This window comes from Macaca nemestrina, chromosome X, assembly GCF_043159975.1.
Source record: "Macaca nemestrina isolate mMacNem1 chromosome X, mMacNem.hap1, whole genome shotgun sequence".
NCBI classification, from domain to species: Eukaryota; Metazoa; Chordata; class Mammalia; order Primates; family Cercopithecidae; genus Macaca; species Macaca nemestrina.
Genome location: NC_092145.1, coordinates 77,033,048 through 77,059,554, shown reverse-complemented (window position 1 = coordinate 77,059,554; position 26,507 = coordinate 77,033,048). Strand labels below are relative to the sequence as shown.

At 38.4% G+C, this 26,507-nt stretch overlaps 1 protein-coding gene and 1 pseudogene across 1 annotated transcript in view; both read left to right on the top strand.

The window, feature by feature from the left end:
- LOC105464288 (ATPase copper transporting alpha) overlaps positions 1-26,507 on the top strand; it is a 136,294-nt gene that overhangs the window by 1,939 nt on the left and 107,848 nt on the right. The gene's annotated exons all lie outside the window — the stretch shown is intronic.
- The window catches only part of LOC105464538 (renal cancer differentiation gene 1 protein pseudogene), a 38,195-nt pseudogene continuing 24,005 nt past the window's right edge, over positions 12,318-26,507 (top strand).

Below are 26,507 nucleotides of genomic sequence, written 5' to 3'. Positions count from 1 at the left end.
CTTATATAGAGAAAAAAATACACGGACATGACAAAAACAATGTTAATGTATGAGGCTTAATTCTGATGTAAACTCAAATCGAAAAGAGAAAAATGTAAAACTTGCTAGCTATACTTTAATTCTGATTGAGTGTTGTGCCTTAAATATAATTTGGAATCATTTTTTAAATTGTTGGGAATGAATAACATTTTCTGAAGTGAGCAGCTGTTCCAGGTTTTCCCCAAGGAGTCTCTGCTTTTCCTTTTTTCCTCTAAATTGATTTCTCTCTATTGGTCTTCTTAACTTGATAGGAACATTTCTTTTCGATCATAGCCTTAGAAAGATCTTGATTCCTGCCCTCAAGATAAGGTTAAACACTAATCCCTCCGAAGGATAGGTTAACATCTCTGTTCTCTAAAGCAGAAGATTGATTTTCTTTGAAAAATGCATGCAGAAGCAGTAAAATTTGCTTACAAAACAACAGAGAGAGAGAAAAAAGAGTGCAAAAATAACCCCAGCTAACACTCTACAACCTTCACTTCTGTGAGGGTGCTAAAGGAAATACATTTTAAAAAAATAAATTCCTGTTATAACTCCTTTTATCTATATATATTTAAAAGCTCTTGGCAAACTTTATTAATCAAGACTTTGGACATCTTGATGAGTGAAAATACTCTTCATTTGCCAGTTGGGAAAGTAAATTGCAAGGAGAGATTTTTGTGTGAACTCATACAAGCACTAGCATAGATGAGAATAGTATTTGGGAGTTTTGTCTCAAAATTCCTTCTATTCATCTTTGTTAAAGGGCAGTTCAGGTTTTACAGTGTTTTGTTTTTTAGACAACAATATTTCTTAGGATATAACTCAACATGGGGCCGGGGCAAGAGTGTTGGGGGACTGGGGGACAGACGAGTGATAGGCAATGGCTAGGCAGAGTATTTTAGTTCAGTCTACCATCCCAGCAATCATGTTTTTCCCTCTTAAATCTCAGTCTTCAGGTTGATTTAATGTGACATTACTTGCTTAACTTGCTGAGATAGTTTGGCAAGAAAAATATCAAAATTCCTTTAGAATGTGTTTCATTAAAGTAAAAGGGTCCTGTGTTTCTGGTTTCCTAAAATGTTCTTACTTTTTGCAGCACTGTTTGCAAATTGAAGTGATTTCCTAATCTTTGTGTTCCCAAATGTATAAGATATTGGTAGACTACATCAGTTTTCACAGATACCTCTTTCCTTGAAGGAAGTGAGGGTAAAATACCCCATTTTGAGCCAGTTATGTGTACTTTGTACCATATTTTTTGTCCGCATTTAGAATTATACAGCTATGTCACAAGGATGAAAAAAGAGTTTTGCTTATTTTTACTATTAAACTCTAGTGTAAAAGTCCAGTTTTTCAGACCTATGATCAGGAGTGCATTTTTAACAATTTACCAGTTGAAATAAATGGGTTATTTCACATTGTAGGGATATTGTTTTAGGTTGACCATTAACCTTATTTTATTTTATTTTTATTTTAAAAGATGTTATTGTTATTATTTATCTATGTATTTATTTATTTTTAGAGACAGGGCCTCGCTCTGTGGCCCAGGCTAGGGTGCAGTGGTACAATCATATCTCACTGCAGCCTTAATCTCCCGGGCTCAAATGATCCTCTGGCTTCTCAAGTAGCTGGAACCACAGGTGCATGCCACCATGCCTAGCTACTTAATTAATTAATTATTATTATTATTTTTAAGAGATGGGGTCTTGCTCTGTCACCTAGGCTAGAGTACAGCGGCGCCCTTATAGCTCACTGCAGCCTCGATCTCCCAGGCTTAAGCAATCCTCCTACCTTAGCCTCCTGAGTAGCTGGGACTACAGGTGTGTGCCACCACTCCCAGCTAATTTTTAAATTTTGTGTAGAGACAGCATCATGCTGTGTTGTCCAGGCTGGTCTCAAACTCCTGGCCTCAAGCAATCCTCCTGCCTCAGCCTCCCAAAGTGTTGAGATTACAGGTGTGAGCCACAGAGCTTAGTTGAGATTACAGGTGTGAGCCAGACCCTTAGTTGATTTTGTTTGTAAAAAGGTAAGGTGTTTTCTCCATCTGACTTCAGACCAGCCCGAGAACAGAGCAGAACCTCCTACAGACACCCATTGCCCTGCTGCTGTACACTTCAACAGCTTGCACAAGGGAACTCACTTGGAGAAATTGTGTAGTTTTAAAATGTATTTTGTCTAAAATAACTTGCTCTGCTATAAACCACCATTAAAAACCAGTGTTTTGATTTGGCACTTAAATATTTTTGGAGTGAAAATTATCACTAAAGTAACATATGACTCCAACAAAAAATATGGTTTTATTATGTTAAAGAGTACTGTATTGATTTGCCAAAGTTTTGTAACTTAATAAAGATATTAACTTCCTTGGATTTGTAGTTTGTGATTTAGTATGCTGTACTGTGAGCGGGTTATGTTAACTGAAAAAATAAAGTCATTACCTGGAAAAAAAGTTAATGTGTTTTGTTTTGTGCCATTGTAATTGCTGCTGATCCTGCATGTGCAATTGATGTCTCAATAAAAGCAGATAGGGAGGGAAGAATATCTGAATTACTTCCCTTCCGTACTCCCACTTGAGAGTTTGCAGAGCGCTCACTGTATACTTCTTGGAATTGTGGAGAAAATGGTTTCTGCTTTGTTGAGTGTGCTACCTGAAGTGTGCTACCTGCCACTCAGGAGAGTAAAGCATTAAAAGAACTTCTATTAAGACCTGAGAAACTGTCAACAGAGATATAAGAACAGAGAGAAAAAAGTTAAAAGTGAGAAGCCCTCTAAAGAAAATTATCAGAACTATTCAGGATAAACTTGTAGCTGACCTACAGTGTCATGAGGATACTTAAGAGTTGATCCTTGAGCTAACAAAAACTTAAGGAGAGCTTAGTTGTTAAAGAATTCCAAGTGTAATATCCTTTGTTGTGGTAGGCATAAAAGAAGATATCTAACTTTTTTGATGATGATAAAATTGTTTGCTCTAAGACTTCTTATTAATTATAAATTTATTAAGTTAATATATTTTAATTATTAATATAAATTATTAAATATATGTATTAATTATTAATAGATTGTATTATTAAAACAATATTATATTAAATTATTTGCATACAGCCAGTTTCTTTTTTCTGTTTTTTGAGACAGGGTCTTGCTCTGTTTCCCAGCCTGGAGTTCTACAGTGGCATGATCTCAGCTCACTGCAACCTCTGCCTCCTGGGCTCAGGTGATCCTCCTACGTTAGCTCTTGAGTAGCTGGGACTATGGCACGGGCCACCATGCTCTGCTATTTTTTTTTTTTTATATTTTTAGTAGAGACTGTGTTTCACCATGTTACTTAGGCTGGTCTTGAATTCCTGAACTCAAGCAATCTGCCTGCCTCACCCTCCCAAAGTACTGGGATTACAGGAGTGAGCCACTGCTCCCAGCCTACTTTCTTTAAAAAACTTTACACCATTGGCCTGAAGGAAAAGCCAGCTTCATTTTGACCAATAAATGCTTTCTTCTATTTTGCTGTTAATTCTAAATGTTACTTTTTACTTCAGATTTTATCCACAATATCTTGTTATTAATTTCTAATCACACCTGTAAGTGCATTTTTATGTTCTTAGTAATCAGATTGGTGTCATATATCTTCACGTATTGTTCATCTAAAGCAAAGTGTTTATTTTGCACATCTGTTTCTGCCTAGGTGATAATAGGATTAATTTTGATCACAAAAATCTTTAAAACCTTCAGATAGTTTTAAAGCCTTAAGTTCTTTGAGTGATGATGGGAAAAAGGAGATATATATATATATATATGTATATATGTATGTATATTTAAGACAGAGTCTCGCTCTGTTGCCCAAGCTGGGGTGCAATGGCACGATCTCGGCTCACTGCAACCTCCGCCTCCCGGGTTCAAGTGATTCTCCCTGCCTCAGCCTCCTGAGTAGCTGGGATTACAGGCACCCGCCACCACACCCGGCTAATTTTTGTGTTTTTAGTAGAGATGGGGTTTTGCCATGTTGGCCAGGCTGGTCTCGAATTCCTGACCTTAGGTGATCTGCCCACCTCTGCCTCCTAAAGTGCTGGGATTACAGGCATGAACCACCATGCCTGGCTGAAGGATAATTTATTTAGTACAGTACATTATTTGACCCTGAGTGCCAAGGTATGATTAGAATTGCTTAAGAGTTTGTCCACTGTGTTTATTGCAAAAATAACCCACAGATTCCTCTTTCTTTAGGGCAAGTAATAAGTCATGGGATCTTGACTCTTACTATTTTTTTTGGATGCAAATAAGTGACGGTGACCAGAATTGTTCCTCTGTCTGGTGTGGAAAATAGATCTGATACTTTATTGTTTGCATTTTGCTAAGAGTACACATACTCTTTCATAGGGCCAAATTTTATTCCCAGACCTAGCAGGTGGTTAAACTGGGATTTAAATCCAGTCAGTTTTGGCTTCAGAACCTGTGCTCTTACCTAACATAAAGGAACTGTGTTTTTAAAAGTACATAGACATTTGAGCAAAGTAGGTATATTCGAATTAAGTTCCTTGTTTGTCTTAAAATGGGAAATACTCATTTGTCGTTTAATGTGCGAATGAGCAAATTGATTTTGTGATTAAATGATTAAGATATTGGTAGCTCATAATTTCCTTGGTAATTTAAAACTAATCTCAAAAGTAGGGAACCATAATTTTGTTTTTAGCTAATTATGTTATTTAAAGATATGCTGGGCCAGGCACTGTGGCTCATGCCTGTAATCCCAGTACTTTGAGAGGCCGAGGTGGGTGGATCACTTGAAGTCAGCAGTTCAAGACAAGCCTGGGCAACATGGTGAAACCCCATCTCTCCTACAAATACAAAAATTAACCAGACGTAGTGGTGTGTACCTGTAATCCTAGCTACTCGGGAAGCTGAGGCAGAAGGATGGGTAAAGCCCTGGAGGCGGAGGTTGTAAGGTTGTAGTGAGCCAAGATTGCACCATTGCACTCTAGCCTGGGTGATGGGGAGTAAAACCATGTCTTTAAAAAAAATATACTAAAACACCTAATGTTTATTTTTGTTTATTTCTTTATTTTCGAGATGGAGTCTGGCTCTGTCACCTAGGCTGGAGTGCAATGGTGCCATCTCGGCTCACTGCAACCTCCGCCTCCTGAGTTCTAGCGATTCTCTTGTCTCAGCCTCCCAAGTATCGGGGACTACATGTGTACACCACCATGCCTGGTTAGTTTTTGTACTTTTGGTAGAGAAGGGGTTTTGCCATGTTGGTCAGGCTGGTATCAAACTCCTGACTGACCTCAAGTGATCCACCCGCCTCGGCCTCCCAAAGTGCTGGGATTACAGGCTTGAGCTACCGCTCCCGGCCCTGCCACCATGCCCAGCCTAATACTTAATTTCTAAGTTACACCATAGAAAATTGGCTTGCGCGGTGGCTCATGCTTGTAATCCCAGCACTTTGGGAGGCCTAGGTGGGTAGATTGCTTGAACTCAGGAGTTCTAGACCAACCTGGGCAACAAGGTGAAACCCCATCTCTACAAAAATTGCAAAAAATAGCCAGGCGTGGTGACGTGCACCTGTAGTCCCGGCTACTGGGGAGGCTAAAGTAGGGGGATTGCTTGAGCCTGGGAGGTTGAGGCTGCAGTGAGCTGAGATCATGCCACTGCACTCCAGCCTGGGCGACAGAGTGAGACCCTGTCTCAAAAAAAAAAAAAAAAGAGAGAGAGAGAAAGAAAATGGAAAACTCAGATTGAGAGGGTCCCCCGGTAGCCTATAGTACACCTACATATGCTAACATGGCATCTTAAAGCTCATTATGACAGCTGGCAGATCAAATCACTGTGATGTGCTCATCCTGTTTCCCTATCAAGGAAACTCATAACAATCTACTTCTGTAATTAGTGAGCCACAGACTCTAGGCCATCGAGATTTTCCACATTCCCTAATTGTCAAATGCTGAACCATACTTGTACTGAATAAGTTGTGATACAGTGTAAGCAAGGGAAAAGGCCTTATGTATGTCTCACCTACTCTGCAAATAGCTGCATTCTTACAGAGTTGTATGTAAATTGAAGTTTTACAAAGCATGTCAGCACTTCGATTAGTACATTTTTATTGTGTGCTTATTGCATATTCAGTGTTTACTGTGAGCTATACAAATAAGTATAAGGCATATGTTCCAGTGTCTAGCAAGAGAAAGAAGTTTAATACCAAGCAGAGAGAAATTAGGTACTACTAAACTATGAAACTGATTCCAGGGTATTCGGAATTTAAAAAGAAAGTAGCTAGGAGTATTTGACATGATTTTTCATGAACGAGGTGGGACTTCATTTCTTACTCAACAGTGATTTATTGAGTATCCACCATGTTCAATGGTGGTATGATAGTGAACATAGCACGTATGGTCCTGCTTTTGTGGAGTTTACAGTCTAGTGAAGTAATAGAACTTAAATATGTGCAAGAAAACATTCTAGGTGAGGGGACCAGTTCTAAACAAAGTCATAGAAATAAATGATAAGAGCATGGACTGCATGGCAGTCAGTGAAGGGACTTGCCTGATTGTAGTAGAGATTTTATGTTGGGGAGGAGCATTGCAAGTGACAGATGCAGACCATCTTTTGAATGCTTTGAAGAACTATTTAAGTCTGTCTAAAAGTCCTTTGGATACACTGTTCCGGAGAGAGTTTGGGGCTTTGGGGTCATACTGCCTTGGTTTGATCTCATCTCCACTCTAATTTGTTTAAGTTTAGAATTTTATAGTAAGTTTTCTCAGTGACCCAACTCTACAGGCAATAAAATGATATTTACAGAGTGGCTGGGGTCAGTAACCCTTGTATCAGTTAAGCAATGTACACATGAAGTGCCAGTAGGAAGTCCAAGGAAAGGTTGGGAGAAATAAAAGGAGGTTAGTCAAGGAAAGAGAAATACATTCTGTGATGGTTGGTAGAATGTCATCAGAAATGTCTTCAAGCAAAACAGTACATTTGCCTGTCTTTGTTTCTAGTTGCGTTTAATGGTACTGTGTTTTCCTTGTCTAAATATGAAGAAGAGAAACTAAACTGCAGCTATTTGACTTGGGCATCTGAGAGCTACCAATAGTTGGCTTAGGTTATGTTCTACATTTGAAGCATCTGGTCAATTTTAGATTGTCTTCTATACTTGAAGTATCTGGCTAGACCAGTTGTGTCCCAGTTTTGTATTTTACCTAAACTCAACTTGGTCAGAAGCTTATGTAGTAAGTATTGTTTGTAACCTGTGTTAGTACTCTCTTAACATGGCTTAAGGCGTGAATGGATTGCCAAATGAATACCTGTTATGACCTGTATTTTTTCTTGTTACCTTTGGATTTAATGTAAGTATAATAATGCTCCAAGAACATTTGACAGTATTGTTCAGGCACTGTTTTTTTTTTTGTTTTTTTTTTTTGAGAGAGGATCTGGCTTTATTGCCTAGGCTGGAGTGCAGTGGCACGATCACAGCTCACTGCAGCCTCAAACTCCTGGGCTCAAGCGATCCTCCTACTTCAGCATTCCAAGTAGATAGGACCACAGGCATGTGCCACCATGCCTGGCTAGTTTTTAATTTTTTTTTTTTTTTTTTTTGTAGAGACGTGATCTTACTTTGTTGCCCAGGCTGGTCTTGCACCCCTGGGTTCAAGTGATTCTCCTGTCTCAGCCTCCCCAAAGTGCTGGGAGTACACAGGCATGAGCCATCATGCATAGCTGCTTATTCAGGTGCCTTTAAGAAATTTTTTCCACCAGAAAAGTAGAAATGATCATACCAGACTACCTTTGTCTCCTCCCAATCTTTTATTATGGTGATGTCTAACCTTGTTATAAGGAGGAGCTTCTTTTAATCTCAGAGTCATGAGATCAGGGCAGATACTGACAGTGTAGTTCCTGAGAAGTAGTTGCTGGCTGTGCTGTTCTTCCTTTCACACTGGAAATCTTAGCTGAGACATGTAGCAGAGAGAAGACATTATGGGGAACCAGCATAAAGCTTTATAGGAGATGAGGTGTCTAGATCTACCAGTAGATCCCGATTTGCAGGTTTGAGACTCCTACCTTATTTCATCCGTAGCTGTTGCATTATACAGATCTAGTGGGCAGCAGCCACAGTCTGTAAAAATTATGACATGGACTTATGCAATGTGGCAGCCCTGGAAGCTACCCAAACCACTTCTATTTCTAGTCCTGTATTCCCTTCAATACCTCCTACATCCAGCAGCCATGATAGTCCCAACACGTTTATCATTTGAGTATCTTTGCTTCCCACTTTAAGGCTCCCCTTTAATCCAACAGATAAAATTTACATCTTTGTCTAAGGATTTCAAGGAGTTGCATAAGTTTTCTTATTCTCTTTAAGTATACTCATCAAGAAAATAATACCTGCCTCGTCTAATTCATAGGGTGTTATCAGTATCAAGTGGAATAATGTATGCAAAAACACTTCATAAATTAAAGAGTACTACACAAACATAATATTCTTTTTGAATGTATTATGTTGTGGAAAGAACACTGAATTTGAATCAGATGTCTGGCATCTCAGTTCTTTCTGCTGTTAATGAACTGTGACTTTGGACAAATTACTTTGTGCTTTGGGGACTTTGTTTCCTTACCTATAAAAGGAAACTAATAATGCCACTCTTATCTACCCAGAAACCTAAGAGCTACTTTTTCTTCACCTCCACATTCAGTCACCAAATTTGTTGTCTAGTTCTTAAAATTCCTTAAATTGGTCCTCTCCTCTCTATCTCCGTTCAGTTCCTAATCACTTCCCTTTTGGGCAGTAGCCTGTTAAAAAAAAATTGTGGTAAAATATGCATAATATAATATTGACTTTCGTAACCCCCTTTTTTTTTTTTTTTTTTTGAGATGAAGTCTCACTCTGTCGCCCAGGATGGAGTGCAATGGTGTGATCTCTGCTCACTGCAGCCTCCACCTCCCAGGCTGAAACAATTCTCCTGCCTCAGCCCCCTGAGTAACTGGGATTACAGGCACATGCCACCCCTGGCTAATTTTTGTATTTTTTTTTTTTTTTGAGATGGAGTCTTGCTCTGTCGCCCAGGCTAGAGTGCAGTGGCACCATCTTGGCTCACTGCAAGCTCCACCTCCCGAGTTCATGCCATTCTCCTGCCTTAGCCTCCCGAGTAGCTGGGACTACAGGTGCCCGCCACCACGCCCAGTTATTTTTTTGTATTTTTAGTAGAGACGGCATTTCACCGTGTTAGCCAGGATGGTCTTCATCTCCTGACCTCGTGATCCGCCTGCCTCGGCCTCCCAAAGTGCTGGGATTACAGGCATGAGCCACTGCGCCTGGCCTAATTTATGTATTTTTAGCGGAGATGGGGTTCCACCATGTTGGCCAGGCTGGTTTCAAACTCCTGACCTCAAATGATCCACCCACCTTGGCCTCCCAAAGTGCTGGGATTACAGGCATGAGCCACTGTGCCTGGCCCTATTTTAACCATTTTTAAAAGTACAAGTCAGTGGCATTGAGTGCATTCTTAATGTTGTACAATCATCACTGTTATGCATTTCTAGATTTTTTTCATCATCCCAAACTGAAACTCTGTACCCATTAAATAATAGCTTCTCATTCTGCCTTCTCTCACCCCCTGATAACCTCATTCTCCTTTCTGTGTCTATGAATTTACCTATTCTAGGTACTTTTTGAAAAATAATTTCAATATTTATTTTTGATTCAGAGGGTACATGTGCAGGCTTATTACCTGGGTATATTGCATGATGCTGAGGTAGGGATACAATTGATACCGGCAACCAGGTACTGAGCAGAGTACACAATAGTTTTTCAACCCTTGCCCCACTCCCTCCCCACCGAGTAGTCCCCAGGATCTATTGCTGCCATCTTTATGTCTATGAGTACCCATTGTTTAGCTACCACTTATAAGGGAGAACTTATGGTATTTGGTTTTCTGTTCTGCATTAGTTTGCTTAGGATAATGGCCTCCAGCTGATTCCACGTTGCTTCAAAGGACATGATTTTGTTCTTTTTTTAATGGCCATAGTATTTCATGGTGTATATGTACAACATTTTCTTTATCCAATCCATCATCGATGGGCACCTAGGTTGATTCTATGTCTTTGCTATTGTAAATAGTGCTGCAATAAACATACAAGTGCATGTCTCTTTTTGGTAGGACAATTTATTTTCTTTTGGATGTATACTCAGTAATGGGATTACTGGGTTGAACTGTAGTTCTGTTTTAAGTTCTTTGAGAAATCTCCAAACTGCTTTCCACCGTGGCTGAACTAATTTACATTCCCACCAACAGTATATAAGCATTTCTAGGTACTTTTAATAAATGGAATAATACAATATTTGCCCTTTTATGTCTGGCTTATTTTACCTAGCATAATGTCTCAAAGTTTCATCCACGTTGTAGTATGGGTGAGAATTTCATTCCTTTTTATGGCTGAATAATATTCCATTGTTGGGTAATAATATTTTAACTGGTCCTCCTAACTCCAGGCTTCGCTCTATCAAATTTGTCCTTCATGATCTGACCTTACTTACCTTTACAATCTCCTTATTGTTAAAGTTCATGCCATATGCCTCAGCCATACCAACGGTAGTCCTTAAATATGCCATGCTGTTTGACAACTCTGTAACTTTATTCATGGCTCTTTTATCTGAAATTTATTTCCATTCTTCTGGAGAACTCCTACTCAATCTTCAAGACCCGGTTTACCTAACAATAGTGGATGGGTTAAATTATGATATGTTCATATAGTGGACTTCTAGTCAGCCTTTTAAAATTATGGCATATATATTAGTGGTTAAAAGCACAGACTCTGGACCAGGCTTACTGGGATCAAATTTCAAATCTGTCACTTACTAACTGTGTGACCTTGGGAAAGTTCCTTACCCTCTCTGTATCTCAATTTTTTTGTCTATAAAACAGGGATAGTAATTGTATCTATCCCATCAGGTTGCTGTAAACATTTAATTACTTAGAAGTATTAGCTAGGCCGGGCACAGTGCCTCATTCCTGTAATCCCAGCACTTTGGGAGCCCGAGGCGGATGGATCACTTGAGGTCAGGAGTTCGACACCAGCCTGGCCAACATGGTGAAACCCTGTCTCTACTAAAAAATATATAAAAATTAGCCAGGCTTGGTGGTGGGCACCTGTAATCCTAGCTACTTGGGAGACTGAGGCAGGAGAATCACTTGAATCCAGGAGGCGGAGGCTGTGGTGAGCTGAGATCACGCTACTGCACTCTAGCCTGGGCAACAGAGCTAGATTCTGCCTCAAAAAAATAAAAATAAAAATATTAGCTATTATGTTTTATTTATTTTTTAGTTTTTAAATTTTTTGTAGAGACGGGGTCTCGCTATGTTGCTCAGGCTGATCTTGAACTCCTGGCCTCAAGGAGTCCTCCTGCTTTGGCCTCTCAAAGTGCTGGGATTACAGGCGTGAGTCACTGTGGTCGGCCAAAAGTATTAGCTATTGTTATATATTAATATTTACTGTCATAGAAAAGTGTTTATTATATAGTGTTAAATGAAAAGAAACATGCTGTAAACCAGAATAGTATATCATTTTTGTTTAAAATGTGTGTGTTGTTGGGTGTGGTGGCTCATGCCTGTAATCCCAACACTTTGGGAGGACCAGGCAGGAGGGTTACTTGAGGCCGGGAGTTTGAGACCAGCTTGGGCTATATTGGGAGAACTAAGCTCTACAAAAAATACAAAATTAGCTGGGCATGTGGTACATGCCTTGAGTCCCAGCTACTCAGGAGGCTGAGGTGAGAGGATTGCTTGAGCCTAGGAGGTCAAGGCTGCAATGAGCTATTACTATGCCATTGCACTCCAGCCTGGGCAACAGAGTGAGACACTGTCTCAAAAAAATGTGTGTTTATATGTATACACACATATAATATCCTCCTAGGCTTACATACATCCCCCACCACACACACACAACCCTCAACATGTTAGTCTTCGTTATTTCTCAGTGATAGACCAATTGGTTGTTTATTTTTTATATTTGCTCATCTATATTTTCTGTTTTTCTCCATTTGACATTTATTTCTTACATTGGAGAGAGTGAAAAAAGACACAATTAAAGCATCTATTCTGTGAAGGCTTCCCTGATTTCCCTTCCTTCATCCTTTAGGGCACCAGAATACCCTGCATTCCTGAACTCCTTAAAGCCTGTGTTATATTCATTTACCTTTTAATCCCCAACTGGGACTAGTGCAGAGCCTAAAAATTACATGCACTTAGCCATATTAGTAAGGTGAAAATGGAATTATGTGCAAGCACTTTACACATGTTATCTCATGTACATCACTCAGCAGTCCCATGAGTAAGAGTTATATGTATTTTTCAGATGAGGAAACTGAGCATCAGAAGAGACCAAACAATTTGCTGAAGGTATACAGCAGTAAGCAACAGAATTTGGATTCAAATCCAAGTCTGTTTGATGCCAAAGGTGGTCTTTTCAATGTATATTGAATGACTGAATGATCTAATGAATGTATCTGCTGTCTCAGATGACATAATTTATGAAAGACTTATTGATAAATAAATATGCTATATGGATGTAAAGATTTGTTGTTATTTTCTGCTGTATTTTCATCTGCACCCTAGATTCTGACAAGGCAAACCAGCTTTCCTTCTCCCCATGCACAATTTTTTCCCTCTATTAGTCTAAATTGGCAATTTTGGCTCTCCATTTGTCTTTTTATACTGCCCATGCTCTTTACACTCTTTAGGAACCTGACTCATAATTATGATATTAAGCTTTTCAGATTAATCTAGCCACGTCCATCAGATTTACTGTTGTGTGTGCATGTTGAGGAAACTCATTGGAAAGTATCTGGCCAGATATAATTTGTTTCAGTGATGCCAAAGTATGGTAATTCCTAGTTTAATGTGTTTACCTTTTTCTTTTTTCTTTTTTTTTTTTTTTTTTGAGACAGAGCCTATTTTCCTTTTTTTCATGTGCTGATATGTCCACATTTAATTTCCTACATTCATACTCATACCGCTTTCAAAAGAAGGTGTTGTCAATGATAAAACATTAGACAGAAATAGTTTTTAGACATAGGATGTTAATTAATAAGTTCAGCCTATGGCTTATTTAGGTTTATGTTTTTGTGTGTATGTGTACATAGCCTTCATCATTTAAGTTTATGTTTTGTGTGTATGTGTGTGCAGCCTTCATCAAAAGAAAAAAGGGGGATAGTCAAGAGGCATTTTAATAATTTATTTCACAGCTACAACAGAATATACTAAACGAAAATTTAGAATTTGATTATAGCTTGACTCCCTACAATTTTTTCAGAATTAAAAATTTGAATCCCCTTTAAAGCCAACTAACTGAAGGGAAGCATCTACTTTGTGAAAATTGCCTATCTAAAATGGGGGGGAATAACCCCCTTTTAAGTACAGCATGTTTTTTATTCTACCAGAACCAGGTTTCTAAAGATTTCAACCTATTTTTATAATCTCAGTTTTTTGAGATGATAAAGTTCATTTTAGTGATTTCTAACTAAGAAAGCACAATCCACAGAACTGAAGAATGGATTCTGGAAAGGGAAACTTCCTGCAAATTATGATGAATTTATAGAAATAGTAAATATTTAAATTACATAAATAGTAAATATTATTGTTGGTAGTTATTTGTCTTGATTTCTGTTCAACAAGTGTGCATTTGAATTAGCACACAATTTATTTTATTCCTAGCAATTCAGTATATTTTTCATAGCCATCAATATTTGGGATTCTGCTTGCTTATAATTACAAATCACTTGAAACCTGCCAGTTGAAAACTCTCAAGGGTGTGAAATGATATGGGCCTTCTGTGAATTCATTCCCCTTTATCTGTATAAAATACTTGGCCAACCAGTTGTCTTTGACAATTTTAAAGTACTGTTTCCTTTCTTAAAAACTTCTTTCCAGAAGCTGGTCTCCCACACATTTCCAGTATATAATTTTTTTTTTTTTTTTTTTTGAGACGGAGTCTCGCTCTGTCGCCCAGGCTGGAGTGCAGTGGCGCGATCTCGGCTCACTGCAAGCTCCGCCTCCCAGGTTCACGCCATTCTCCTGCCTCAGCCTCCCGAGTAGCTGGGACTACAGGCGCCCACAACCGCGCCTGGCTAATTTTTTGTATTTTTAGTAGAGACGGGGTTTCACCATGGTCTCGATCTCCTGACCTTGTGATCCGCCCGCCTCGGCCTCCCAAAGTGCTGGGATTACAGGCGTGAGCCACCGCGCCCGGCCAGTACATAATTTTTCATCCGTATCTGTCCTGACAGTGATTCAGCTTTGAATAGGAGAGAATGTAACCAGATTTTCACCCTTATTGGCCTAAGTCTTTATTTTTTGAAACAGAGTCTTGCTCTGTCACCTAAACTGGAGTGCAGTGGCATGATCTCGGCTCACTGCAACTTCCGCCTCCCGGGTTCAAGTGATTCTCCTGCCTCAGCCTCCCGAGTAGCTGGGACTACAGGCACGTGCCACCATGCCCAGCTGATTTTTGTATTTTGGGTGGAGACGGGGTTTCACCATGTTGGCCAGGCTGATCTCGAACTCCTGACCTCAGGTGATCCACCCGCCTCGGCCTCCCAAAGTGCTGGAATTACAGGCATGAGCCAACACGTCCAGCCAGCCTAAGTCTTTAAAACAGGACTTGAAAGAAATTGAAGGGTTGGATATGGGTGGGGATGTAGATCTAGACTATATTTCTGGAATGTTTGCTTCCTTCGTGCTGAAAATTGTTCTTTGGACCTTGGTATGAAAAGAGAAAATATATGAAAAACAAGAATGTTATGAAAAGTCTAAGTATTCTGAAAAATACATCAGTATACTACTTTGTAATCATACCATATAAATATTTCAGCTATAAAAATTATGACAAAATAAATTTTCTCCCAATATGTTAACTGCTTTAAAAAAAGTATTGGCAAGATTGATTATATTCTATTCTAAGAGGAAAGATAACTTTGCATAATCACCAAGATGGTTTACCAACATACACTACATATGCTGAGTATTACAGTCTTCACCAACATGAGTCAAATGCTAGCGTGAATAGGGTTGGTAGTATAAACCTACCTGGTACCTTTTTGGTTTTGCTGATTAAATGGTGCTAATGAAGCCAGGGTTATAGACTTCATCTCTGTGGGAGTCACTTGTCCTTTGAAGTCATTAGGTATGCCACTAACTCTACTCCACAGTTTTCCGAATGCAGTTTGTTCATTCAGAAAGGGAGGCTAGTACAGAGTAAAAATAGCTCAACAAAAAGCCATCATCAGTACCCATGCCCTTATCCTCCTGATGGGGGGAGGAGGGTCTGTAATGTCCAGGCTTTCAAACTCACATATACATTTTTATTATTAATCAATGGAGGCTGCACTTAGAAATTTATTTCTTTGGACTTCTGCAATATTCTGCTTATGAAGTGTTTCTGTGGTTCCCTCTTTGCCTTTATCTCCAGACTCTTTTGTCTCAAAACTTTACGGTCTCAGAGAACTAAGAAAAGACATGGCTCACTATATGCATTTGCAGAAAGTAATAAGGCTTTTGTTTTTTATCTCCATAAAGTGATCTCAACAAATTTCTCTAGAGTGACAAATCCACAGTTTCAGAATTAAAACTAAACAATTCTTTTGGGGTTTATTAGACTCCTCTATATTAAGTAGAGCAGTTTTAGGTGAGCCTCTGGGAATCTCATGAAACTGAGCTTCCAGTGTGGCTCATAGTCTTTTGTAATCTATACAAATCTATAGTATCTTTTATTGAGTATCATTAAAGAATGAGGTATTTTGCAGAAGTGAATTTCAAAATAACTGAAGTATACCCTTTACATTTTTGTCATTCAGAGATCTTAAAGGGGGATCTGATGCATGCATCCTACAAAGGTATCCTTGAAATATGTTAACTTTCCAAAATAAAAATACTTTTATTTCTGATTAGAACATTGATAAATGGTCAATGTAAAAACAAAATCCAGTCAATATTTATTTATTTATTTATTTGAGACAGAGTCTCATTCTGTTGCCCAGGCAGTGGGGGCAATCTCAGCCCACTGCAACCTCTGCCTCCCAGGTTCAAATGATTCTCCTGCCTCAGCCTCTTGAGTAGCTGGGCCTACAGGTGTCCACCACCACACCTGGTTAATTTTTGTGTTTTTAGTAGAGACGGGGTTTCACCATGTTGGCCAGGCTGGTCTCAATTTCCTGACCTCAAGTCATCCACCCGCCTCGGCCTCCCAAAATGCTGGGATTTTAGGCGTGAGCCACCGCGCCCAGCCCCAGTCAATATTTAGATATCTCTCCTTTCTGAGATTTATTTTTTCTTACAGCATTTATCACTACCTGACTTTTGCTTTTTTTTTTTTTTTGAGATAGAGTCTTGCTCTGTCACCCAGGCTGGAATGCAGTGGTGCAATCTCAGCTCACTACAACCTCCACCTCCCCGGTTCAAGTGATTTTCCTGCCTCAGCCCACCGAGTAGCTGGGATTACAGGTGCACACCACCATACCCGGCTAATTTTTGTGTTTTCAGTAGAGACAGGGTGTCACCATGTTGACCAGGCTGGTCTTGAACTCCTGACTTCAAGTGATCCTCCCGCCTCAGCCTCCCAAAGTTCTGGGATTACAGGCATGAGCCACTGTGCCTGGTTCACTACTTGATTTTATACATTCCTTTGTTTGCTTATCGTCCATCTCCCTCACGAGAATGTGAGCCCCATGAAAGAAGAGACAGTGCTCCTCTTCACTGCTGTATCACCAGCACGTAGCTTAGTACCTGAAACATAATGGGACTTCAATAAATATGTGCTGACTAAATGAAGAAAGTAGAAATCACTCTTAATTCCACCATCCAGGGATTAGCCACTGTTAAGATTCTGGTATAATTTCTTTCTTCTTTTTTGGGGGGGATTTCTTTTTTTTTATTATTATTCTTTAAGTTCTTTTTTAGCCGTTAAACCACAGCAACAAACAACAACAAGTTTTCAGTCTCTACTTATGATACTGTGTTTTGATTAAAAGATTACTGTATACTATATTTTATGTTTTTAGGTGAAAAGAAACATTAGAAATAGGTGAAGGACCAGAAAATGGGTCCTCTAGGGATGAGGAGGCATTCTGCTGCATGGCTTTTAAAAATGTCTCTTCTAGAAATACAAAAAACTAGCCGGGTGAGGTGGCGGGCGCCTGTAGTCCCAGCTACTCGGGAGGCTGAGGCCGGAGAATGGCGTGAACCCGGGAGGCGGAGCTTGCAGTGAGCTGAGATCCGGCCACTGCACTCCAGCCTGGGCTACAGAGTGAGACTCCGTCTCAAAAAAAGAAAAGAAAAAAAAAAAAAAGTCTCTCTAGGCCAGGCGTGATGGCTCATGTCTGTAGTCCCAGCACTTTGGGGGGTCAAGGCAGGAGGATTGCTTGAGCTCAGGAGGTCGAGACCAGCCTGGGCAACATAGCAAGACCTCGTCTCTACTAAACATTTAACAAAAAATTAGCTGGGCGTGGTGGCACACACCTGTAGTCCCAGCTACTTGGGATGCTGAGGTGGGAGGATTGATAGAGCCCAGAAATTTGAGGCTGCAGTGAGCTATGATAACACCACTGTACTCCAGCCTGGGCAACAGAGCAAGAACCTGTCTCCAAAAAAACCCTAAAGTTTCCTCAAGAGTCTTCTGCCTCATTAACAATGGTTTTTTCTTAGAAGTCTCTCTTTGATATTTTGGACAGATATGATTTCTTATTCTGTTATGAATGCACGCAGGTACGTTGCAGCTGAAGGGAGCTGGGAGGGCCTTTTTTTTTTTCCCCTTAGGGATGCTGAATAAACTGTTGTGTGCCTGCATTTTGATTGCAACCCATCACATGAGGTCAGGGGTGGAATTTCTCAACTCGTGGTATCATGTTGGCACTCTAAAAGTTTCAGATTTTGGAGCATTTAAGGTTTCGGATTTTCTTTTTATTTTATTTTATTTTATTTATTTTATTTTTTTTAAGTGATCTTTTTAAATTTTATTTTATTTTATTTTATTATTATACTTTAAGTTCTAGGGTACATGTGCATAACGTGCAGGTTTGTTACATATGTATACTTGTGCCATTTTGGCATGCTGCACCCATCAACTCGTCAGCACCCATCAACTCGTCATTTACATCAGATTTTCAAATTAGGAATGCTCAACCTATCTGATAACATATAAAACAAGGATCATGATACAGAGGGACTGGCAGAGGGTAGCTTTAGTTGGGGTGGTCAATGTTTATGAGCACCAAGTGAGATAAGTTATAGTTCTTTTTTTTTTTTTTTTTTTTTTTAAAATAGTCTTACTCTGTCGCACAGACTGGAGTGCAGTGGTGTGATCTCGCATCAGCCCCCAGAGTAACTGGGACTACGGGTGTGCACCACCACACCTGGTTTTTTTTTGTGTGTGTGTCTTTTGTAGAGATGGCATTTTACCATGTTGCCCAGGCTGGTCTTGAACTACTGCGCTTGAGCAATCCACCTGCGTTGGCCTCCCAAATGCAGGATTACAGGAGTGAGCCACCAGGCTTGGCTGAGTTCTTTAAGAATTAATTACTTAGAGTATTGCTGTCTCTGCAGATTTGCAAAATGCCCTGTCTATGATTTGATTTATAATGCTACCCCCACACATTTTAATATTACTAATAAAAAGCAGGAATAGTTCATGTGCACTGGTGTCTTACTGTGTGTGAGGGACTATACTAAGCAATTTATATAGAATGTTTCATTTTATGCTCATAGCAATGCTATAATAATTCTTTTCTTTTTCAGTCATGGAAAACTAAAGCTTCAGGAGACAAGTGACAGGCCCAGGGCTTTAAATTTAGCAAGTGACAGAGCCAGGATTTGAACAGCGGTAGCCTGATTCCAGAACCACTGCTGTTAAATACTTAACCATTTTATCGATGAAGTGATTTGTGCAAGGTAATTCTTTTTATAAAAAAAAGCCAACTTTTATAGAGATATAAAATATTCTAAGCATTACTGGGTCTTCACAGTAACAGTGAAGCTTACCTATATTTTGGAGGCTTCAAGATAGGACATAAACAACACATTTTGAGTAAAGAAGCTTCTAGGGTTGTATGATTTTATCACCCCAAATGAGCAATTTTGTTCATATGAACTAAGATGCATAAGATTCTTTAGCACAAAGCCAGAGCCAGGATTTGACACCAGGCCGTTTGACTTGAGATGTAGAGCCACTCCACTGCAGAGTAACTGATAACATGTAACTTATCTTTGTTCAACGTACTGTGGGAAACCAGTCTAGTGAAATTACATTTTAACAGTACCCAAGGAATGTTTGTTAAATAATTTTTAGTTTTCTAAACCTTCTAAATTTCTCACAACAAAAGCTGAGTGAAGGCAGTTTTATTTTACAGACTTGGAGATAGTGTAGAGCAGTGGCCCAGAGTGAGAGTTCTTGGGTCAGATTGTCTGGTGGCTTCTGCTAATTTTCACTTCTTGATTTAACTGATCCAAGTATTAATATAACTTTGAATAGGCAACCTTGCCCTCCAAGCCTTAGTTCCCTTAATTGTGAAAGAAGCTAATATAGTATCTTCCTCACAGGATAAGTATGAGGACTAAATGAGACAACCTGTCTACAAAGTGCTAGGCATGATGCCTTTTGACCAGCCATCTCTTATCTTGGAAATGGACCCCTCATTCATCATTCATGAATCCAAAGTGAAGTTTTGGCTCCATTGCCTTGTTTATCAGTGCCTGAAATATTCTTCTGACAAATAGTGTGCATGAACTTAGAGTATAGACTTCCCTGACGTATTTTTATTGCTCAGTGCCAAGTTTTAAAAACTTATGGTAAAATACACATACCACAAAATTTACCATTTAAACCATGTTTAACTGTACCGGTTCTATGGCATTAAGTATAGCCACATTGTCGTGCAACCATCCCTACCATCCACCTCCACCTCCACCTTTCTTCATCTTCCCAAACTGAAACTCTGTACCCATTAAACAACACTAGTGGCAGTTTTTGCTTATTATTCTTTTTGACTGAGGCTGCTAGTTAGGAGAAATGTTACTCTGTTTGTACAAAGAAAGACTTTAAAAGAAATGTGATTAGAAATCTATATTATCCCAAAAGCATAATCCATAAATAAAAAATGGATATACTGGACTTAATTAAAATGAAAGCTTTTGCTCTGTAAAAGAAAATGAAAAGACAAGTCATAAACTAGGAGAAGATATTTTAAGTCAAATTTTTGTTTAAGAGATGCAGTCTGTGTTCTCCAGGCTGGACTTGAACTCCTGGCCTCAAGTCATCCTCCTACCTCAGCCTCCTGAATAGCTGGGACTACAGGTATGTGCCACTGTGCCCAGCTGCAAATCACATTTTTGACAAAGATTTGTATCCATAATAAACTTTTAAAACCCTCCAAATGTAACAATGAGGAAACAACCAAATAACAAAATGGGCAAGAGATGTGAATAGAGACTTCACCTAGAAGATATGAAAATAGCAAATAAAGGAAATGCAGATTAGGCAGATGAAAATTAAAACCAAAATGACAATTATAACAAATGTACCACTCTGGTATGTGATGTTGCTAACGAGGGAGGTTGTACGTATATGGTGGTAGGAGGTATTTGGTAAATCTCTGTACTTTCTGCTCAATTTTGTTGTGATCCTAAACATCATCTGTAAATAAAGTTAAAGTGAGATACCACTGTACACTTATTTTTAGAAGGTCTGGAAAAAACAAAAGTGGCAATCCTAATTGTTGGCAGGTGTGCAGAACAACTGGAACTTTTATACGTTGCTGATGGGAATACAAAATGACACAGCCACTTTGGAAAACAGTTTGCCAGCAGTTTCTTATGAAATTAAACCTGTATCTCCAATATGACTCAGCAATCCTACTTCTAGATATCTCTCCAAGAGAAGTGAAAACCTGTGTTTACACAAAAACCTGTATATGAATGTTTATACTAGCATTGTTCAGCATTAGTCAACAAAAATTGGAAACAACCCAGTTATTTCAACTGGTGAAAAAGATGAATAGATTGTTGTGTATTTATACCATAGAATACACTCCTTGATTCATGCAATAACATAGATTAATCTTAAAATGCATTTTGCTATGTGAAAGAGACCAGATACAAAAGGCTATGTGTCATTTCATTTATCCACTTATATGAATAATCATTCTGTGTATATGAAAATCTGAAAAAGCAAAACTATAGGGAGGAAAACAGTGGATGCCAAGGTTTGGGGGTAAGGGAAGTATTGCTTATAAAGTAAAGGCATGGCATGAGGGAATTTTGGACGTCATGGGATGGTTCTCTCTCTCTCTCTCACACACACACATATACACACACACACACACACACACACACACACCCCCCCACTACCTCTCTCTCTCTCACCAACTGTCACCAAATTGATGGGCATGTTGTTAGTTTTAATATTTGGTCTGGTGTACTAATTATCACCCTCCCCCAAAATCTATATTATCAGCTTGGTAGCATATATAGTACGGTTTCATTAAAGAAAATAAATGATGATTTATTAACTAATACGTCATATGAAAAGTCATAGAAGCGTGTTTTTTAGTTTAAAAATATGGGTATGGGGATATACACACACACATTTATTTATCATAAACTTCTTACTTCACTGGAATTTGCTGGTTATACCAGATAAACTTTTTCCACTGCTTGAGCTTTCGGTAGACCATTGTGCAAGTTAATGATAAATTTCACGGGCATAACACCTACTTAAGTTTCTCAGACTCTGTTACAGAAAAGCATTTATCTTGCGGTTCAGGCAGCCTGGGATGGAAGGTAAATGCTTTCTTTTTATAAGTATCCTGAAATCTCAAGTGTAATAGGGAACACGATATTAACATACATTTTCAAAACGCCTCATTCAGTTCTAGTTCCTTTTTTTTCCTTACAAACTTAAATCTCTTCATAACCATCAGACGCCATACCACCCTTGTGAAACAGCCTGCTAGAACTAGACATGTCTCGGGATTCTTAGAGGACTGGGCTAACCAAAGTGGGATTTGAACTTGTTTCAGGAATAAACATGGGTAGTGAGCTGAACCTCTTAATTCCTAGAATTTATGGGTTTAACACTACAAGGGTTGTCACCCTGTTTATTCCCGTAAATAATTAAGGCATGTTTATTGTAGAAAACTTCACAATGCACAGCAGAGATTATAAGAGTACTACCATAATTATTACTCCTAAGATAGCTGTTCATTTAGTCTTACAAATTTTGCTATGTAGGTATATACATGTGTGTCTGTCCATGTCTCCTTTTAAAAACAACCAAAAAACCCTCATTTTAATATTCAATATATTATTGATTGTCTTTGTATGTCAGAAAATTTGAATATAATAGTTGTGTATTCTACTGAATATTTGGAATATTATTTATTTTACCAATTCCCATTTTATTAGTCTTTTAACTTATATCCACTTGTTTTGGCTGGGTGTGGTGGCTCACACCTGTAATCCTAGCACTTTGGGAGGCCGAGACAAGTGGACCACTTGAGTCCAGGAGTTCGAGACCAGCCTGGCCAACATGGCAAAACCCCGTCTCTACTAAAAATACAGAGAATTAACCGGGTGTGGTGGTGTGCGCTTGTAATCCCAGCTACTCAGGAGGCTGAGGCACGTGAATTGCTTGAACTTGGGAGGCGGAAGTTGCAGTGAACTGAGATTGTACCACTGCACTCCAGCCTGGGTGACAGAGCAAGACACTGTCTCAAAAAAAAAAAAAAAATTACATATATCCACTTATTTTTGCTCTGATGAATATTGCTATATTAGTATCTTTGAGTATCTCTCCATTATCCCTCCATTTATTCCTGAAAGCAGTATGGCCAGGTCAGAGAGTGGCACTTTTTTTTTTTTTTTTTTTTTTTGAGAGTCTCCCTCTGTGGCCCAGGCTGGAGTGCAGTGGCGCGATCTCGGCTCACTGCAAGCTCCGCCTCCCAGGTTCATGCCATTCTCCTGCCTCAGCCTCCTGAGTAGCTGGGACTATAGGTGCCCGCCACCATGCCTGGTTAATTTTTTCTATTTTTTACTGGAGACGGGGTTTCACCGTGTCAGCCAGGATAGTCTCAATCTCCTGACCTCGTGATCCGCCCGCCTCAGTCTTCCAAAGTGCTGGGATTACAGGCGTGAGCCACTGTGCCCGGCCGGCACTTTTTTAAAACTTATTTTTTATTATCAAAGTAGTACATATGCTCATAGTAATGAGAAGACACAAGGTGCAAAAAGGTATAAGGTTAACAGTAAAATGCTCTGACTTAACAGTTCCCCTCTCAGAGGAACTGTAAAATAAACAGATATAAATTTACGTTAATTTATACATTCTGTAGAAAATTCATGTGTGTTAGATGATATATTTGTTTTCTTGAAACATCTACTCTAATTACAGAGTTTACTAAGGTTGAGTTAATATAGAGAGGTATTAGAGAGTTTAATAAGGTTGGCAGTTAAATATATCAAAATTATGCAGTTACACAATTATATCACGTATACACCAACAATAATCATCTAGAAAATATAATGAAAAAATCTCTTATTCATATATATCTTCTTATTAAGTTTATTTCTTTAGTTTGTTTTTGTTTTTGTTTTTTGGGGGGGGACCCCAAAAATACTAAAGAATAAACTTAAGAAATGTGTAGTAAGATTCAATATTGTAAAAAGAGGTTAACTATTTAAGTTAGTCTATAAATTTAAGAGATTTTGATGGAGGGAGGATCTGACACAATGACGTTAAGGTTCATATGAAAGAGTAAATATTTGAAAACACACAGACAAATTCTGAAAAAGAAGGATGACAAGGGGGATGTGCCTTATTAGACAAAAAATGCATTAAAATGTACAACAGTTTTAAAAGTTAACATTGTACCTAATATGTTGTACACTTAAAAATGTGTTAAGAGGGTAACTCTCATGGTAAGTGTTTTTACTCCAATAAATAAAATTTTAAAGAATTTCTTCATTCCCCCCCCCCAAAAGTACTGGCACCAAAATAGAATAACAGATCAAGGGAAGAAAACATCCCAAAAGAGACCCCTGAATAAAAATTTAGTGTACTGTATATTTAATAGTGGTAGCTTTTCAGGTAGATGAGGAAAGAGTGGCTTACTTAACAAATGGCATTGGGACAATCAGTTAATGATTTTGAAGAAAAAAAGTTAGTTTCTTATGTTATATACTTAAACTGAAATAAATTCTAGATGAGTTAAGGATTTAAATGTAAAGTACAAAAGGTACTAGAAGAGAATATAAATTGAGGTAAGAAAGGCCTTCCAAAGCCTGACACCAAAGGCATGGTACTTAAAAATTTAAAAACCCCACAAACAGATAAAAGATAAACAAGAAACTTAAAAAAGACTAACAATATATGACAGGTAAATGATGAATATCTTTAATATGCAAAGATCTCTTACCTATCTGTAACAAAAAAGGTAAACAAAAGAAAAATGCACAATGGAAGTAAACAGGCAATTCACAAATGAAGAATATAAATGGTCAAAAAAATCTCACAAAGTTATTGGAGATAAAAAACAGATGATCATTTTTCACATAACAGATTGACAAAGCTTAAAAAGAATTTTCATAGTACCTGATTAAAGTGTGGCTAGACACTCTCCTATACTGCTAGTGTAAGTGTGAAATGATATCTTTCCAGAGGGTGATTTACAGTATGTATCACAAGCCTTAAGAAGTACTATTTATATTTAGAACATGTGGAAAAAAAAATAAATAAGTACTATTTATATATGTCATTAGTGAGTGTATAAATTGATACAGTTTTTCTGGAGGGCAGTTTGGAACTATTTATCAAAGTTTAGAACGTACATGCCCTTTGTCCTAGCAATTACACTTCCAGGAATTTTATCTAAAAGATATGCTCATGAAGATGTATATACAAGGATATTCATTGAAGCAGGGTTTATAATAGCACAGAACTGAAAACAACCTAAATGTTAATCAAAAAGGAACTAATTAAATAAAATATAGCATATCCACACAATGGAATATTACAACCATTTTATAAAATGGTAGGTCTATCTATTTTCTTTGGGGATAGTTCAGTTTTGTTTTTTATTGTGGAGGTCTGTATGTCCTTAAAAATTTTTTTTCTCTTTTTAATAATTAGAGATGAGGTCTCACTATGTTGCCCAGGCTGGTCTTGAACTCCTGGCCTCAAGTGATCCTTGGCCTCTCAAAGTGCTGCGATTACAGGCATGAGTCACTGCACCTTGCAGGAGGTCTATGTCTTGATACAAGATGTAAAAGATGTGTTAAATGGAAAATGCAAGGTGCAAAATAGTACATATAGTATGATCCCATGTGTGTAAAGAAGAAAAAATAGGAAACATGGGCATTACGGAGGCTTTAAAATGCACTGGGAATAATAAAGTTTTCATTTTTATCTTTAGAGTATAATTCGTGAGTGAATTCTTTTCAATTTTTTTCCCAGTTGACTTAAAAGCTCTGTTGATTGTGGATCTGAGAACTAACATCACATGCTATAAAATCCAAATAGAAAATATCTTTAAATTATTAGACAATGTAAAGCTTATGAGACTATAAGAATAAAATTACTGCATTCCTTTGCTTATTAATTAAGTATAGCACACTAACAGAATTTATTTCTATAGGAACAATGTTAACTCATAGGCCCCAAATGGAAATTATATGCCAGGGTAGAGATTCAGATCTTTGAGCCTTTTGGCAGATTTTTCTCAGAAAAAGAAAGACATTCTCGCAGGTTTACTATTTTTAGGAGATTGAGATGACCATGATGTCTCAGTTATCCAGGCAGTCTGACCTCTAAAGTTATTTTGCCCAATGCAGATTGATTGGTATTTGTTATTGAACTGAGTCTAAAAAAGAATATTTTCTCAACTCCAAGTCATCATATTATCTTCTAATATCAAAATCTTCATTTAACATACTAACTTCTGTAATTGCTCATCCATGGGGTTTTAATGTAACTTACCCATGTCTTGTTCCTAATTTGATAAATTTTCTATGTTACTAGTTTTGGAGTAGAAGATTTAATTCAAATGTTACCAAATTCCTTTGTCCCAAATCTATCCCCAAAGTCAGACCTCAACCAGTTTAGGAACTCCTTTTTTTGTGGGGGATAGGGGTTGGGGGGACAGTGTCTCGCTCTGTTACCCAGGCTGAAGTGCAGTGGGGCGAGCATGGCTCACTGCAGCCTTGACCTGGTCCCAAGTGATCCTCCTTTCTCAGCCTCCTGTGTAGCTGGGACCACAGTCACGTGCCACCATGCCTGGCTAATTTTTAAAATTTTATTGTAGAGACGGGGGTCTCATTTTGTTGCCCAGGCTGGTCTTGAACACCTGTGCTCAAGCAGTTCTCTCACCTTGGCCTCCCAAAGTGTTGGGATTACAGGTATGAGCCACCGCATCCAGCCCTCTTTCTCTGAGAGTATTATTTTCTTTTCACAAATGGATTTTTCTAGGCTTTTGTTTT